The sequence below is a fragment of the Echinops telfairi genome, unplaced genomic scaffold (assembly GCF_000313985.2).
Source record: "Echinops telfairi isolate 266 unplaced genomic scaffold, ASM31398v2 ScPeMD7_23;HRSCAF=83, whole genome shotgun sequence".
NCBI lineage: Eukaryota > Metazoa > Chordata > Mammalia > Afrosoricida > Tenrecidae > Echinops > Echinops telfairi.
The window spans coordinates 28,687,276-28,706,657 of NW_022103920.1; the positions used below are offsets into that span (position 1 = coordinate 28,687,276).

The following is a 19,382-nucleotide window of genomic DNA, read 5'->3' on the forward strand; positions in this document are numbered from 1 at the left end:
TTTGGTCTCCCTTTTGGCCCATTTTAAAGTTGTGCTAATTTTTAATATTTTCTGCTTTCTTTTCAGTTGAGATTTTTCTTTCTCTATTTTATTTTTGTGATTGTTGTTAGCTTTTTTCTTTCTTTGTTTTTGTGGGTTTTTTACAGTGGTGCAACCACTGTGGAAAGAAGAGTGAAGAAAATCGAAGGCACATGGAAATAATTAGTTCAATGAACTGGTGAGCACTTTCACATGAACCTCCAAGAGCCTCCAGGAGCCTGGAACCACAAGAACCAGATGGTGACTGCTCCGAAAGGGACACCATTAAAGGGTCTTGCACAGAGAGGGAGAAAAATGCAAAACCATAAAAAAGACCAAGCTTACCACTGGATAGAGACTAGTGGAACCCCAAGACGATGACCCCCAGTCCCCCTTCAAGTCTGAATCTGAAGTCATGAAATAACAGAAGTGTGTATAAGAGGAACAATAACACCAGGGAGGTAGGGATACTTCAGAATCATTCACCATTTGAGATGGAAAGGGCAGTATTTACCCAAAGAGGAAGGAAAGGAGGAGCCATGAAACCGGGAAGCACAGGGAGGAAGTTGGATAAGTTGTGGGGATTGCAATCAGAGGCATGAGACAAAATGTGCATGAATTACTGAATGGAAAACGGATTTCTCTAAGCCTTCACCCAATTCACCAGAATATGCTTTTTGTTTTATTTCGTTTTTTTAAAAAGGAAAAGAAAATATTTGGGTAAAACTGATTTGGCTGTTGTGCTCACATAGTTTTGTAAGGTTTTTGAGCCCACTTTACAACAACGCACACATCTTGGGGGTTTCACTGCTGTGCATCTAAGACACAGCACAGAGCTAACAATGTTTTCAAAGTGAGAAGTAGGGTCACTTGAGGGTTTCAAGGTGGTTTTAAAGATGTGGAGGCAAAACTGATAAAGGAAGCAGAGTTCGTCTTAATTAAAATAAATAAAAGGTTCTCCACGTGGCTATGGACCAAAGTTGTCTTGTAAATGGCAGCCTGTTACTGACAGGATGTTTCTGAAGCAAACAAACCCGTTCCTAGATTGATTTGCATACTCTATTTTATAGTATTAAAAATTCAAACAGGGAGGGCGATAGGGGAAACTTAGTTAAACTTGTAAAAATAATTGGCATGCATTGCAATTAATATTTCTAAGTCTCTGGGCTACTCAGAATACTATTTTCTTGATTCTTACACAAATGTTTCTTTGGTAGCAAGATAACACTGCTTTTATTCAGATTCTTATCCAATATTGCATCCATTCTGCTTTCACTAATCATTTCAAAAGTTGCAAACAATTGAATCTCGGCATCATCAGAAAGAGCCAGTTGTGCATTTTCTAGTGGATACAGATGATTGCGATCATTGTCTCATTCTGAGATGGTGAGACCCAAGATAAAGAGAAGAGAATGTCATGAGTTTCTCGATTATGCCTCATAAATTCATAAACCGTTAGCAAACATCTTTGTTCTTTTAAGAATGGCTGGAAATATCCCAGTTCAGGGCAAGAAGAATAAATGGACATTTGTTTTATTACTGTACATATCATAAAAATCCCTGTTCAGAAAACACAGTGAATGGACAGACTTCTGATTGATGGACAGGCTTTTGTCCTGCTAATAAGTTGTAGGTCACAGAAGAACGTTTCGTCCCTTGAAACTGTGAAGGTCACACTCCCTCAGTGTGAACAAAGTACTAAAATGCTAGCAGTTCTATAATGGCATTTAAACATTTTTTCAGCCTAATGGAAAGATGTGATTTTATCACTCAGATCGTAGAGAAGTTGGACTAGATTTTGTTTAATTAATCCACGAACACTAAGTAGCATAAATCCATAAATCAAACTGGAGAAAGGCATCTTCAAAGTATGTAAGTGAAGTTTAAACACGCCTGGCCACCTTTTCTAGGGAGTCATGGGTGGTGTCAATTGTTAGGTGCTCAACTGGTAGCCAAGAGATGGGAGGGAGGGAGGGAGCGAGCTGCACAGAGCATCCTGGACGACAGAGCTGGAGGTTGCCTCTGGAAAGTCACAGCTGGGAACCTTGTGGACCAGTTCAACTTGGTCACCCATGGGTGGCCACGGATTAGCATGGAAACGGCACCTGACCAGAGCAACCTTCTGCAGTTGCCTCCAGGCCATGGGTTGGTCCAGGATAAACCTGGATGAACGGCCAGAATGTGAACCACAGAAAGGAGCTAAGTGGGAGAGGAAGCTAGTATATTACTCACTAGTGAATCACACGCTCCCCTCCGTCAGCGTTTGAAAACTCCCTTGGCACTGGGCATGGTATTATGCCAAAAGTGGGGGGGGGGGTTGGGACAGCTGCTCCTCTTTCTGAATTTGGTAATAGCCACTGTGACAAGCGTGAGTCACAACTCCTGTGGCATTACAGAAATCAGACTGCTGCCAGGGAACACAGGTGAAGAGTGGGCCCATTCTTATCATGGTGGTGGGCCCCCCGAGAGCAGATAAGCATCCCGGGAAGGAGAGGCAAAGAGGAGAGAGGCATGAGGCTCCCAAAGGCCGGGTTTTGGCCTCAACACGTGGCGTGATCAAAGAGAGGGGCATTTCCCAGTAGACTTATTTTCACAAAGTTCTAGGGTAAACTTGACTTAGTTTGCTCCCAACCTGAGAACTCGTCTTTGAACTCAAGGTCAGCAAAGTAGACTCTCTGATACTGAAATGAACTAGGCTCTCTTCTTCAAAGTGAATGTTTTCAGTGTATGATATATTTTCTTCTTCAGGCAGGGTAGAAAGAACCTTTAGGGGTCATGTAAATAGAGGAGGCACCCAAAAGTCGGTAGAAACATTCCATGACCTTTCCACTCTGTTTTCCACAAACATTTTGAAGCCCCCTGGTTTTGAGGATGGAAGGAGTAGCCAAACTTGCATGCGTTTCCTATACATCTGGATTCCTGGATGAACATAATACAGTTCTAACAGAAGAAAAAATCAAAGATAAAACTCAGGCAGTGTTGGGAGAACAATCTAAAACATACAAATATCACTACCTTGAGATCAATATGTTATCAGAGAAAAAGAACCAAATACAACTTTCTATAGAAATCTTAAACATATTTAAATGCATTAGTGTCAAGCAAAACTATGCTGGCAAAAATAGGGGACTACAGAATTCAATTTTGAAAACCCAGTAAACACGCTGGATCCTTGAAAGATCAATAAACCAAAAGGTTAGACAACTTCAAAACAACTGTGCTCAGGATTGGGTTTGCATGAGTGATCGATTGATGCAAGGAAAAATAATTCAGGGCACTTTGTGTGTCTGTGCACTGGGTGCGTGTGCGTGTGTGTGTGTGTGTGTGTGTGTGTGTGTGTGAGAGAGAGAGAGAGAGAGAGAGAGAGAAATGGGTGAAGAAAACAGAAAAGAGAGAGAGAGAGAGAGAAATGGGTGAAGAAAACAGAAAAAAGTCCAGCGGGGAGAAAAAGTCATAGAGAGAGAAGAGATGGCAAGAGAATAAAACAACAAGAACAACAACAACAGAATCACACAAAGAGAACAAACAACAACAACAACAACAACAACAACAACATGCTTTTGACCATGCAGGTGATGCTCCGGACTGAGTCTCCACTTCCTGCCCCGCCAGATTCGGAGGTCCTGAGGTCACACATTGTGGGGGTGACAGAAGGGAGAAGAGCTGCCCTGGCAGACAGAAAGGCAGTAAGGAGCATTTCCCAGAGGTCTTGCTGGAGGTCAGCCTGGCCAGCTAGACTGGAGTTTCTCGAGAAGAACGGCCGAGGCAGGGAACAGAACATTTGGTTAAAGAGGGACTGGCACAGGCCTCTAGGGACAAATCTGTAGGTTTTCTCAGGAAGTGTAACTCTCATGGGGACTGAGTGGGCTGGATGGGAGCAGATGAAGCTGGAAGGTGAGGCTGGGGCCACATCACAGAAGGCCTGATCCGGCCAATTAGAAAACTGAACTTACAGATGGAGGGTCACTTGAGGCTTTAAGCAGGAGATGGAGATGGCCGTGAGTATGTCTAAGAGTCCCTGGGTGGTACAAGCACACCTAGTTGGAAGTTTGAGTTTACCCAGAGACACTGGAGAAGAAAGCCCTGGTGATCTGCCTCAGAAACATTGGCCACCAACACCCAGTGGAGCACAGCAGCACACTGACAAGCCCGCTGTTACCATGAGTTGGAACTGACTAGGATTTACACAGAGAAGACCATTTTGGTGACAACGTGAGGAGTGGATTCAGGGGAAAGAAGATACAAGAGAAGACCATTGCATCTGTCCAGGCAACAGAAGGGGATTAACAACAGGCTTAAGATGCTGGAAGCTTCACTATAATCCATTTTGTCTCTGGAAGCCAGAAATCCATCTCTCAAACATCAGTTTTCAGTATTCAACAGCCATTTAAGACTAAACTCAACATGTGTTTACTGAGAAGACTATTACGTATCAGGTGTTAGGGATATGTCAGCAAACAAAACAAACATCCCTGTTCTTGTAGAAACTTTCTGGCAGAAGATTCAGTCCACAAATAATATCTATACACAATAAGGCCATGGGATAGTATAGCAGGAGTTGATAGTGTGGTAGAGGGAAAAAGAACAGAGTTATGAGATCAACGAATGCCAAGACGGAAGGTAACAAACATTCTATCAATAGGAGTAAAAATGGAAGGACTAATTGGAAATATGTAGATAAAATTCATTTGACAATGATTCAACATAGATTTTGATCAGAGGGGGCGTGAGAAGTGAAGAATGCCTAAAACCAGGTCACGGCTGGTGTCAGAAACAATGTAAGGGAAAAAGGCACAGATGTGTTTTGTAGAACAACCAAGTCACATCACAGTTAATAACACTGATGTAGCGGTGATGCATGGGGTGCTAACCACAAGGTCAGCAGTTTAAACCACCTATTGTCTGTGGGAGACAGAGGAGGTTTTCTGCTCCCATAAAAAGTGAACGTCCCAGAAACCTACAAGGGCAATTCTACCCTGTCCTCTAAGAAGGCGATGAGTCAAAACCGACTCGATGGCAGTGAGCCATTGTTAGGACCGCCAGTCTTCTGCCATTTGGTGGTACCGCAGTGGCTCAGCTATCGCTAGAGATTATGCCACACGAAGATAGATCAGGAAGAATGTCTTGGCACGGTTACTGCTGAGAAAAATGGCAGTGACAACGTGGTGGGAAATGGTCGGATCCAGTGCCAGAAGATGAGCCCTTTGCGTTGAAAGGCACTCAGCATTTGACGGGGCAAGAGCTGCTTGCTCAGAGTAAGGTTGATCTTAACAGTGAAGATGAAGCGAAGCTTTCGGGGCCTTCACTTGCTGGTGGGGTCTGGCTCCAAATGGAGGAAACAGCTGCATGCATCCATTAGTAATACAAAAAGTGTGAATCAAGGAGACTGGACGTCACCAAAACCAAAAGGGGCCACACAACGGATGATACTGTAGGCGTTAGTAACCTGAGATGAACTCCGTATTGGCCATTTTGAATTGAACGATCCTACGGTCTACAATGCCAGGGACGACAAACTGAACAGGGATGGTGTTGCATTCATGGTCAAAAATATTTCAAAATCTATCCTTCAGTATGATGCTGTAAGTGAGGATAATGCCTATATTTCTATAAGGACGGCCAGTCAATAAAACTATTCAAATCTACACACCAGCCACTCCAAACTCACTGCCACTGAGATGAGGCTGACTCATAGAGACCCTATAGGACAGCATAGTGACCCTATGGGACAGCATAGTGACCCTATAGGACAGCATAGTGACCCTATGGGGCAGCACAGTGACCCTATGGGGCAGCATAGTGACCCTATGGGGCAGCGTAGACGGTCCCTGTGGGCTTCTGAGAGTGTACTCAAGTGTGGCCTCGAGTACATGCACCGTCTACACTCAGACGACCTCAATAACAGATTTGACACACTGAATACTAACGACCGAAGACCAGGTAAGCTGTGAAATGAGGAAAAGAAACTAAGAAGCCAGGAAAGACAGACCAGAACGGATGTCGGAAGAGCCGCCGACACTTACTGTAATGTACAGTTGCCAAAGTGAACGGAAGAGCAGGTAAAAGAAAACTGAATAGATATTTCAAAGGGCAAGTCGAGAAGACAAAATGAAGTGTTATAATTAAATGTGCAAAGCCCTGGAGGTAGAAAACCCAAAGGGAATAACATGCTCAGCATTTCCCAAGCTGAAAGCACTGCTGAAAAAAAAATCAGACCTCAAGTTACAATATTGAAGGGTTCTATAGGCAAAAGTCACTGTACCAACAAGTAGGCAATGTTCGAACATTTCAGAAGGTAGTATGTGATTAAGGGCTGATGGTTATTGAAGGAAGAAATTCAAGTTGCACTGAAAGCTGTAGTGCAAAACAAGCGCCCAGGAATTTATGGAATACCAACTCAAATGTTTCAACAAGCTGATGCAATGCCGGAACCACCCACTAGTCTCTGCCAAGAAATCTGGAAAACAGCTACCTGATCAAATGACTGGAAGGGATTCATATTTGGGCCCATTTCCAAAAAAGGATGACCCAACAGAACATAGAAATTATTGAGTAGTATCATTGCTATCACATGCAAGTAAAATTATGCTGAAGGCAATTAAAAAACAATCTCAGTATATTACAGGGAGCTGCCAGAAATTCAAGCTGGATTCAGAAAAGGACTTGGCATGAGAGCTATCATTGCTGACATCAGAAGGATCTTGGCTGAAAGCAGAACATACCAGAAACTTGTTTACTTGTGTTTTATTGACTGCACAAAGGCACTCGACTGTGTGGATCATAATAAACTATGGGTAACATTGCAAAGAATAGGAAACCCACACCTGCTCATTGGATTTGGCTTTAGAGCAGCAGTTCTCATCCTGTGGGTCATGACCCCTTTGAGGGTTGAATGACCCTGTCACAGGGGATGCCCGATTCAAAACAGTAGCAAAATTACAGATATGAAGTAGCAAGGAAAACGATGTTATGGTTGGGGGTCACCACACCATGAGGAGCTGTATGAAAGGGTTGTGGCGTTAGGAAGGTTGAGAACCACTGCTCTAGGGGTTACCGGTGATGAGTGCAGACACTTTCTTGGGAGTACAGGACAGACTGCTGGGGCTGAATGACATAAATACTCAATAGGGGTAGAGAAATTAAGTTTACACACTAATTTTGAGACTTCTTAAAAAGTTTTTAAAGGCCATGACAGAAACCAGGGCCGACTACTTAAGGTAAGCTATGTACTGGCAGTCCTGTCAGGGTGCCAGGCATGTATTTTACTCCCGAGGGAGAATTTAAACATGGGAAGAGTTGGTAATGAGAGCAGGCGATGGGGAGCAAGATGCCCCAAAGGTGGACAAGAATGGGAACAAGACTACACAAAGATAGTTTCCTATTTTGAGGCAAAAAAGCAAACAATTAAGAACGGGACTCATGGAAACCAGGTGGGCATCTGTCTAGTATAGAACATCAGGAAAGCTCTCCAACATAAGGGGCCCAAAGAGATTCCAGGCCCCGTGAGAAAGGAGAGAGTGTGGAATTGGTGAGCGGGGGTGGGGGCGTGGGGGGGTGGATCAGACTAGAGATGAGTAAACAGATTTTCCATTAGAAAGTCAGGTGCTATATATCAGCCCACATGGAAAAGAAGCAAAATAAGACTAAAAATCCTCTTCAGTTGATAGTCATCCTAATACACAACACCCATCCCCATGGACTGTCTACACAATCAGCCAGGCTGCCTTGAGATTTAAATGGCTATATAATGAGAACCCCATGTAGTCAATTTCTTGTAATGTTTACATAATTCTGCAGATTCGTGGGGGGTTATTAAGAAATACCAAAAAAAGAAGAAATGCCAGCGTTTGGCTAGTTATTATTTCAAAGCCAGTTTTATTGAAATCTGTAAGGAAAACCAAAATATACGGATATAGATCTTCGGCTCTCTTTTCAATAAAGTTATGAGTCTAGAGATGTCAAAGAAATGAATCAAATATAATCACCATCTAACTCTGAAAATTAAAACCCATTTAGGAATTGTGAGGGGACCTTCATTCTGAATACCACCAGTCTAGTTATTTCATTTAAAATCTTTCATAACATTTAAAAAGTAATTAATCAACATAGGACATAGATTCAAATGTTATCGCCTTTCATTACCATTAACGAAACTGTCTGGGGTTTTATCTGCACTTTTGTGGTGATTTAAAGAACAAGATACTTAATTTTTTTAATTATAAGCTCTTTGAATAGCAGAGGAATGTTTAAACCCACTGGACCTAGACGATTTCAATGAATGCTCCAAGTTCCGTGTTAGTGAGACTGAAACAAAATGTACAAGTATCTTAATTTTGACCTCACCAAAAATGAATTTGTTAAAAGTGAAAAAATGCTTCTATGATTCAGTAGGTCTTGAATTTTGGTCCAAAGTTTCATCAGTGTCTATGTATCTGCTGTCTTTGTCTAAACCAGGAAGTGGTCAGACTACTAGCTTACTGTGGACAATGTAGCAGGGGCTGGGGGGATTCTGCCTCAAGGTGAGGCAGATAGATGGTGGCTACTCACCAGAATTGGGTTGATTCTGCCTCCTAGCAGTCAGATAGGGCAGGATAAAACTGCCTCTGTGTTTTCCAAGACTATAACTCATCAATGTAGTAGAAAGCCTTGTCTATCTCCCACAAAGTGACTGGTGGTTTCGAACTGCTGGCCTTGCAGTTAGAAGCCCAACATGTAACCCAATACACCATCAAGGTTCCTGCTGCTCACTTTTGAGAAGCAAAATGGTAAAAAGTGCAGGCAGGCTTCTGTCTGGGCTTACTCAGCTCTTTAGACCCATGTCTCTCACTGCCATCAAGTCGGCTTGGACTCAGTGACCTTTAGCAAAGGGCAGAACGGCCCCTGTGGGTTTCTGAGACTGTAACTCTGTATGGCAGTCTAGAACATGACAAATGACATTTCTCCACACTGCAGACCAAACTCCATAGAGCCAAGGCCCAAAGACATGGCCCCACGACACTATTCTCAAGAAGAGCAAATATATATCCACAAGTGATCATCCCCGAGTGGAAGAGCAACTAGGGAAATAGTTTATAGAGCCACCAGCTTTTGTCTAAACAGTAATTCATGCTTCATAATGAGGTGGATTGCTAGACAATCGTAGTCATAAACATAGAGTAAATGTTTTCTGTTTGTCTGGTTTTTCATGAACTACTAAGATTCTCTGAACACAGCCACTTTCATGTAGAGAGGTGAAGAGTCGTGAATAGAAGGCATAGGACATGACCAGGCTCGATTAAAAGCTTAATTTGCGTCTGCTGCACATTCTTTCAACTCTGACTGGAAGCGGAGTATATGGATGCAGGGGCCAGACTCAGGACTGGACAGATAGCTTATCATCTCCCAAATCATAGACCACAGGTAACCAAAGCAGCTTAGTTGTTGCTTGCCACATGCCCTGTCTTTTCCCTTAAGGCTCTTTTTACCTCCCATTCATTTGGAATCAGCCTCTTTCCTCTTCTGAAGACAGGCAGCTTGACTCCCACTGGAACGCTTGTTGTGGGACTTAGTAATCCACTCAAGTCCAGGACTCTCCACGGTGCCCACCCAGCTCTGCCCTCTCTTTACTTCACTCACAGCCGATGTGCCATCGAACCCTGGCTCAGCTCCTTCAGCATCTAGTGGTATGAGAGGTATCACAAAGTAATTTCTCAAAAGGAACTACAGTTTCCTAAATGTACCAACACAGAGGCCCTTGGCTGTTCATTTTTCAAATGATGAGACCTTCTTACTGGAGCCTTCGAAAAAGTTTTTTAAATAAATGTGTTCAAAATACATTGATATATGACCATTACTGGCCAGCCCTTAAAATAAATATAAATACATGATTCTTTACACAATGGAATCTATTACTAAGTACCCAAACAACCTTTAACGATGATGTGTGTGTCCAGCAAACCTTAAGGTTCACTGCAGAATCCATGTAAACGCAATTTTATTTTTTCCTCCCCTAAGAGAAGAGAAATCACTCAATTCTGTCACCCTGCACACCATGCTGAACACACTTTGGATGGCACAAGGTCGTCTCCAGTAAAAAACATGATGAGCGTGTAGAAATGCACAACGTGGTCCTCAGCGAGATCTCAAGCCTCCTTTCACTTCTTCTCCTAGAGATTAATTATTTCCCTAACAGAGAAGATGTGGGTACTCCAATCACCGTGTATCCAACTACACTTAACTTGTACCAAGCTCATAGGGGAAGTTACCAGGCAATCCACACTCACAAACAGGAAATCTAACTACAGTAACAAGGTTTCTCTCTACACAATAGAGTTCAAAGATGTGTCACCTGAGTAATTTAGAGCAAAATCCAACACCACTATTATTGTTGAGTGCATTTACTAACTTGTCTCTCCCGCCTCTCATATTACGCCGGCTTATGATTATAGCATTACCTTTTGTAAACCTGTTTGAACTCGCTGCTGGTCCACACTGCTGTAGATCCCAGTCACCCACAGCCTGGCCTTCTCTGTGCTGAGCTTTCAGTCCCTAAGCATGTCAAGGTGGGAGGAAGGATGACAGGAAGCGTAAAAGGAGGGGGAAATCAATTTTCAGAAAGCATATGGTAACAACTGAATATTTAATCAAATTAGCTTCGAAATTCCTTACTATTTTCAGCACTCTTTGCAAGGCAGTTGCTTCATGGTACAGAATGAATTTCAATAAATGTCATATATTTAGTTAGATGGCTTATTTTAAAAATTTGTCAAACCAGGTCACTGACTCAGAATAGATCTCCTGCCAAGACATGACAGATGGATATTGGCGAAGAGAATGATTGGCATTAGCTGGAAGGTTCTGGACAGAAGAAGAAGAAAAAAAGCATCCATTTAGCATCTAACAAATACTTATTGAATACCTACTACGTGTCAGGACAAAAGGATAACTCTTTGGACTTTATATTGCAATAGAAAGAGGAGTTTGTGCCACATAAAGTCTCTGAGATTAATAAGGATTACAACCGGATGCCACTGGTATAGCTCAGGTCTTCATAAGTATGCATATTTTTCATAAAGCATCAGAAAATTGCATTAAGACTCATTCAAACGCCCACTCTGTCAGGGTTGTTGGATTTTAGAACTAACTCTGGTCTTTGATGAGGCTGTTTATTGACCCTTAGCCAAAACCAACTTCCTACTTTTTTCTGAACCCCAAAGTGCCACACATACATGGATTCGAAGATTTCTTAGCTATGAAGCATGAAGAGAGACATACAGTTTATGGGTAATGAGTTAAGATTTGTGAATGAAAAACACATGGATTAAGTTGCTCTTAAAATACCCCTTAGGTTTAAAATTTAAGAGCTAAAGTGCTGGTCCAAATATGCTCTGATACCAAGGAAAGCCAAAACCTATTTTAAAGATGGTTTGCGTTGTCTTAGAGACCCACCACTTGGCTGGGTGGCCTTTCCCACCTGGTGAGGGGCTCCGAAGGAAGCAGCTTACATTCTGCTGCAAACATTGGCCACCTTTTCTCTCTCTCGGTGAGCTGGAACACACTTGATGTCAGCGAGTTTGGGGGCTGAGGGTTTCTGGTTTTCTTCTTTCTATAACTTGCAAAGTTTACTTTATCTCAAAGCTCTCCACTTTTGAAAGCTCTGGCTGGTCATTTTCATTAAAATATTAAAAATGAGAAGCATTCTAGAGTCTTACTGAACAACTAAGGGTAACACCAGCCAAGTGGTGGGTCTCTAAGACAACGCAAACCATCTTTAAAATAGGTTTTGGCTTTCCTTGGTATCAGAGCATATTTGGACCAGCACTTTAGCTCTTAAATTTTAAACCTAAGGGGTATTTTAAGAGCAACTTAAATTTTTTTTTTTTTTTGGTTTTTAATTGCTCCAAGCTATCTTTGTTGCACACAGCTTACAGATCGGCCGGTCGACCCTGGGAGCTGCCTGAAATTTCCAACTGCAAGATCATTTCAAAACAGGAAAAGGCCATTGGTCTTAATCTGTGCACTGTTTCACGATATGTCATTATATTTGCATTTAAAATAGTAGGAAGAAATCCAGTACATAATCTTCCTTTCCAACACAATGGCCTTCCGGAAGGCTGCTAGCATGGGCATTTCACAGAGTTTTTAGGATTAAAGGAAACAAGTTAGTGCACAACCTGTGAGCTTTTATGTCTTTGGAAAAAATAGATTGTAACACTGATCGGAGGGCTTTGAAAGGGCACTAGAAACTGGCAAGGCAGGGCCTGGTTTGGATTTCAGTGGGAGGGGTAACAACAACATGGGTGAAGTTCAGGCAGATTAAAAGAAAAAAGAGCCAATATTCCAAGAGAGTTTATCCTGCATGAGGGATCTTTGGAAATAAAATCTAGGCATAAATTTATGATGGATTCAGGTTTCAGAAAGTGATTGCTTCTGTGTAACATTGAGCTAACTGGGCATCCTTTAATTTAGGCAGACAGAACTTGAGATGCAAAATGTGGGCTGATGGGTTTAGAAAAACAAGTGTGTGCCAACAGTAATGAAACATACATATATGGACACACACACACACACACACACACACAGTTGTTAAGTGCCACTGAGTCAGTACCAATTAATAGTGACGCTATACAACAGCACCAAATACAAAAACCATCCAGTCCTGTACCATCCTCACAATTGTTATGTTTGAGCCTATTGTTGCAGCCACCGTGTCAATCCATGCCATCACGTCTCTTTCTCTTTTTCATTGAACCTCTACTTTACCAAGCATGATGTCCTTTTCCAGGGAATTGTCTCTCCTGATAACATGTCAAAAGTATGTGACGTGAAGTCTTTTCCTTGTGTGAATGTATAGTTAAACTAGTTGGGCCAGTTTTCCAGGCAGTGCTGAGGAGGTTAGCAAATTTCTAGGAAATAGCCATAGAAGAGGTCGTCTCAGTCTTTGTAGACAGTGCTTAAAGGTAAAATAGAGGAGCATGCGGCAGGACCAAGATTTTAAATGGCGCTAAAAGACCCATAAACATCGAGTCGATTCTGACCCTACGGGACAGCGTCGAACTGCCTCATAAGGGTCCCAAAGCTGTGACACCTAAAGGAACCAGACAGCCACATCTTTCTCCCCAAGTCCACGGTGCGTAACTCACCACACCTTCGCCTCGCTGCCATCAAGTTGAAGATTGGTTAGCAGTGTAGCCCAGCCCTTCACCACTGCTCCACCAGGTTGCCTTCAGATGGCACTACCAGCAAGAGGTCTATCTGTGGAAGACTGCCTGGGATGAGCACTAAAATTGTACTGCAACATCCGACAACCGTCTTTATTACAAAGACACTAAAATCAGCGAAACAACACTAGTCAAGCTTGCTTATCTTTTATTTAACACAGGATGGCACTCCACAAAACTGACAGTGCTTTCGTGGTATGTTTTCAGTGAGGAAACTGGTCTATGATGTGCTCAATGTCAATTTAGTGCCTACACTCAGCAAAGCAAGATCAGAGTCTGTCTTGACCCAGGGAGGCTCTCAAATATCTAGGTATTAGTTTTACATGGCCGAATGGTCTCTCACAGCTGGAGAGAGAAACTGCTCAGCAGTGCCCTCCCCACTTCAAGTGGCACCCAGGACACGTGCCTACCTGCTACACTGTTAAGTAAGGTGACCAGATTTAAAGCGGGACACCATTGACCTGGGGGGTGGGGTGGGTTCTTGATTAAAAATTTGGTCTATATGGACTAAATAGACCGTTCCCTAGCTTGTCGTGCATTCTTTCAAAAAAAATCGGGACTTTAATAAAACGCCAAAAATCGGGGCTGTCCTGCCAAAAGCGGGATGTCTGGTCACCTTACTGTTGAGACGCCTCTGTTATCAGCCACCAAAGGCGGTCCCCAGACTTTTTGTGTCTCTGGCCTGCACAAGTTTTTAACACACCTACTCTACAGTGTCTTTCTTTTCTTTTGTATTCATTTTATTAGGAGCTCTTACAGATCTTATAACATTCCACACATCGGTTGTATCCAGCACATTTGTACATATGTTGCTATCATCATTTCGAAAACATTTTCTTTCTACTTCAGCCTTTGCTATCAGCTCAACCTGGGCGATTTCTGGCTTCCTGTGAAACTTTGGAAGACATCACCATGTGGCCTCAGACCATTGGCACATAGTCCCTCCTCTTGATGCCCCCTCTTAGACAGCACTTTTACTTTGCAGATGGTCTGTTCTAGTGCAATGGTTTCTTTTCTCATGTTGGTTACTTGTCTGGCCCCTGTGCTCAGCTGTATATATATGTGTGTATATATATAATTTAAAGGAACAGGAAGAAGGGAGAAAAGAGTAAGAAAATAAAATGCAGTGGAAGAAGAACTCTGGAGAGGAAAGGAGGTGAGAGAGATCAAAGGGAGGAGAAAGAACAGAAAGAAATGCTGCCAGCAGCCAGAGGCTGCCCAGGGCCAGGCGGTGACTCCTCCACTCTCTCCCTTCACATTGGTGGAAATAATCAGCCACGGGGTCAGTGGAATGGGTCTCTCTGTCAACGAATCCCATCTGGTCGGGCTCACAGTGTGCACGCTCAGGAGAAAAAGTTATTGGGATGCAGTACTATTCCTAATTGCAGATGGGGACAAGAAGGAGACGGGCAAGTGCAGGCAAATAGCACAGCACGTTTCTCTTTCCATAACTCCATACACCACAGGCTACTCCTACATATTCTTCCTTGAAATGGTAGGGGGCTATGGCAAACACTGTCCAAGTCCCACCTCTAGAAAGCCAGGGCCTCTAGCACAGCTGTGCAGGCTACGCACCGCATGAATCATCTCTTCAAGTCTGCTTCGCAACATCTACAGGGATCACTCCCGAATCTCTTTCGGGCTCTAGCTTATGTTCAAAGTGAGGCCTTCTCTGATCTTATTCCTCAAAATTTCCATCCCTTCTTCTACTCCACCATCCTTATTCCCCTTCAATATTTTACTCTTCCTTGCAGCTTGACACACAAAACCCTGTTTATATATTTCCGTATTGCTTGCCTCTTTGAATAGAACAGGACATTAAGAGGTCAAAGACTTTGGTCTGCTTTGTTCTCTTGAGGCCTCGCCACAGTACAGAGCTGAGCCTGGTACTTGCTCAAGGAATCCTTCTGAAGGATCTGAAGGATCCCTCAATCCAACTCTGAGAAGACAGGGGCCTGGCTTTCACGTGAGACCTGTGATTCTCTGGCCACGTTTCATCATTGCTACTCGTTGTTATAGGTTAGGAGAAACACATTTTAAAGCATGATGGGATCATATGTAACTTAAATGGCCCATTGGCCTGTATGTAGTTTGTAGGGGGCTTAAAAACTCTCTCTGCTCCCAAGTCAATTCTGACTCACAGCGACCCCTATAGGGCAGCATGGAACTGCCACTGTGGGTTTCTTAGACTGTACATTTTTATGGCAGCAGAAAGCCTCATCTTTCTCCCTCGCAGTGGCTGATACGTTTGAACTGCAGACCTTGCAAGGGTTAGTGCAACACGTAACAATTTATGCCAGAATTCTGAAACAACAGAACTAACCTGCACAGACACGCTTGTATAAATGTACACAATCACAGAAGAAAACCATGCGCCTGGGTTTGTGATTGCATAGTGGGTGGCTTTTTCATTTCATGGAGCTCACACCTCCTGTGACAAATGCCACAGGTGTGCTTTGTCTCCCAATTACATTTTACAGCTTATAAAAACACTTCCTTCATTTTGTCCCTTGAAAAGCAAAGTAGTCAGATTTTACTGTACGTTTTTATTGAAACCAATCCCAGGGGGAAATATATTATACTCTTTAACACAGCTGAAGAGATATCTGAGCAGGGGCTTTCTGATAGAAGGAGAGATTACAAAATTACTCGCAGCTTCTAATCTGATAGTAGGATTACAGCACTCCACACAGAGGACGGGAGCCCCTTCTGGGTTTTCTGTGTGACAGAAGGAGAAAGGGGAGGCCTCACTGGAGAGAAGGTGAGAAAAGTTAGTCATTGATCACTAACTTGAGGATCTCAACCTGTGTCTCAGTGGAACCTGCTACCGGGGGTTCACCCTCCTCGATGGCTGAGGAGCAGTGATGAAGTGCTGCCGCGAACACAGTCCCCTTGCCTGGAACACAGGCGTGTGAACATGCTAGTATCAGCGCTGGTTATGTTGTTGAAGCATTAGAAAGATGCCATTCTCAGAAGCAGTTTGGAACCTGGAAGGGGTCTGTATGTTCCAGGTTTTGGAAGCTGACAAAGATTTGTATTATTTAGTACCAACTGCCCTGGTGGTGTAGTGGTTACTCATCGGCCTGATGACTGCAAGGGCACCAGTTCGAAACCACCAGCCACTCTGCAGGGTAAAGATGGGACTTCCTACTCCAGTAAAGAGTTCCAGTCTTGGAAACCCACAGGGCAGTTCTACCCTGCACCACAGGGGCGCTACGAGTCAGCATCGACTTGATGGCAGTGAGTTTGGTTTGGTTTGGGGATACTTTCTAACATTATCGATTGCATGTGTTGTCCTCTTAAGGATGATGTACGTTTCCCATTTTATTTGTGTGTTCTAGGTGGATTGTAAATGCTCTGCAGGCAGCGATTTTGCTCTCTCATTCTCCTTCATATCCCCAGTGCCCAGTGCAATAGGATGCTTCCCACACACACAGTCACAACTCCTTTGAGGGAGGCCACTGTGGGTCTGGCTGGCGGCTGCCACTGAGTGCCTGTTAACCTGTACTCCCAGAGATCCCAAACGGACACTAGTCAGTGTCCCTATTGTTTACTGTGGAGAAGTGACTGTTGAGTTTGCATTGAGCAAAACCCACGACAAAACTCTGCCCTGCGAGCTCAGGGTCCACATCACCAGTTTCAACATCCAACAGACAGAGAGGGAAGGTGAGCTCCCTGGCACTTGCATTTCTCCCCGTGTTTTCTGCCCTTCAAGGGAGACATTTAGGAAACTGGGTCTCCCATGAGCAAGCACAGCCAACCAGGAAAATCTTAAGGGGAATGGGGAGAAGATTTCTATAGCCTCCCTACAATGAGGTAGAAACCCCAAAGTTGACGTAGAGAAATTAAAGGACTTGGAAGAAACTCCAACCAAGTAGTAAAGGGAAATGGAGGAGGGGGGCCGAGCGGGTGTGTGTGTGTGGGTATGTTCTGAATGGGAAGGCGCTGTGCCTCACTCTCACAGCGTCACTGCAGGCTCTGTGCAGCCAGGAAGAGAGAGTGCATGTCCTGTAGGGTGTTAGCCCTTCTGAGCTATTATTCACTGTGTTTGGAGCTGATAACATAGTAGCAAAAGTTGATTGGAAGCTTTTAAGCAAATTTTCAATAACAACAACAAAATAGATTAGCATGATTTTTCAACTATGATTTTTTTTTTACCAACAGCTAGGGAAATTGACTTTTGAAATGTATTTGTCCGCCAAACTTATTTGGCCAACTGCCTCCTTAAAATAAAAATTACAAATTACTCAGGGCCCCCTGGCAATGAAAAACTTTAGTATTATATCCCATAATCTAGGATAAACGGTAGGTATCTGCTTTTGCACTGCCCCCTGGATTGTGCCAGTGCCCTCCCAAGGCAGTAACCCCCACTTTGGGAAACACTGGCTAAGCCTTATTAGAGCCTTTTAAAAAAAAATTGAAATTCAAATGTGATATGTGCTTACATGTCCCTATGAGTATCTCTCTGGTTTAGAAAAGTGCCATTTTCCCTCTTATTGGAGGGATATCACGTAGTGAAAATATTAATTGTGAGTTTTCACAATATGTGGCTGTGCCTGATTTGGGGCATTTTTCTCACTCAGATGAAGCCCATCCACTAATTTTGAAGGCATGCTGTGCACATCTCCTGAGAATACCTCATGTTGTGTACTCAGAATAGAGCCATCTTGGGGTGGGGGAGAGCAGGGGGGAGCATATCCTCTCCTTTGTACGCCACAGATGCCAACACATTGAAAACAAAACACATTAAAGTTAATCATTAGACACATACACAGTCTTAAGTCTGAAATAGAACAGATTTAAAAAACCACCTGTATGCTTGACTATCAGACCCAGTTTCAAACCATCCGGTGAATGATGCCCATCTTACCTGCCAATGACTACTGAACATCACAGACTGGCAGCATGCGAAAGGCAGTCTCTGTTCTATCATGGACGTTTCCACGTTCAAAATAAAATGCAACAAGCTACGCGCTCCAAAGGAACACTATAGACCTGTAAATAATCCAACTACCACTTACTGTGCTAACATAAAAGCACAATTTATGCCCCAGCAGCACAGAGAAACATGATGTACATCATTTTCAGATCATCTTCATACAGAACAAAAATCATTAGTCAGCTATCACAGCTTCACTGTAATGGAAAATAATGTTTTCCTGAATCCACTGGCATGGCGAGGTGCCTGGGTATGGGTGAGGGAAACAACCCGAGACAGGGCAGGTCATCAACTATTCATGTGTCAACCTCGGGATCCCTCCCCAGCTGCCAAAGTAGCAAATGGCTTTAAAAAATAAATAAATAAAATCAAGACACGAAGCGGGAAAGCACTTTAGGGCACATTCTGCAAGCCCCGTATCAGTGAGAGTAGTTTCACGTGTGCTTTAATTACTGGATCAGTACCAACACTGGCCAGGCGGGCCTGACCTTTGGCTACCAGTCTATTTCACCTATTAAGATAGATGGCCTCCCAGAGTCCCAGCACAGAGATAAGGTACGATTGGAAACGATGGATCACAAATGCTCTCTGTGCGTTCGCTACCAAGGAAGACTCGGGACCTTCACAGAAGCACCTGCCCCTGGGAAGGACCCCCGCACGTTAGGAGGAACGAGGAAAGAGCTTGGAACAAATTTGGCTGATGGCATCGCCAGGCAGGGTGACCAGATTCCTCTTGCAGCTGACTCAGATGGTAGCCTTGAAACCTGCCCGTTCGCACCAGCACACACCACTCTCTGCCCAGCGACCCCCGCCCCCGCCCCCGCCCCGCCTCCTGAGTCATACAGGTGGTCTTCGGAAGCAAGCCCCGAGCACGGGCAGCCCAATTCAGGGTTCCACCTCGCCCCCAGCCACATCCCTCCAGGGGCCGTCGATCGGAAACTCGCGCCCACCTTCTCGTCCTGCGCCGGGCAACAGCAGCCAGGTCTCTTAGGGGAACAAAGAAAGCAGACGCGCGGGGGTCAGGGCTTGGGGTGTGGGACCCAAGAGGGGGTTGCAGCTTTACCTTGCGGGGCTCCAGCCCTGGCGGCGGCGAAGTCAGTGGCGCCGGGACCGCCCGCGCGCTCCGCGCCTCCTCGCCTGCAAGTCAGCTGCCGCCCCGCATCTGGCCCGCGCCCACCGCTGGGCTCCGCATCTGGTCACAAAGCGCCTGGGGCGCCGCGGACGTC

At 44.1% G+C, this 19,382-nt stretch overlaps 1 protein-coding gene across 1 annotated transcript in view; it reads right to left on the minus strand.

The window, feature by feature from the left end:
* Nucleotides 1–19,286, minus strand: part of MET (MET proto-oncogene, receptor tyrosine kinase) — a 146,435-nt gene extending 127,149 nt beyond the window's left edge. Inside the window, exon 1 of the mRNA XM_004707767.2 lies at nucleotides 19,220–19,286. The gene's annotated coding sequence lies outside the window, so the exon portion shown is untranslated. The remainder of the gene's footprint in view (nucleotides 1–19,219) is intronic.
* Nucleotides 19,287–19,382: the final 96 nt, after the last annotated feature.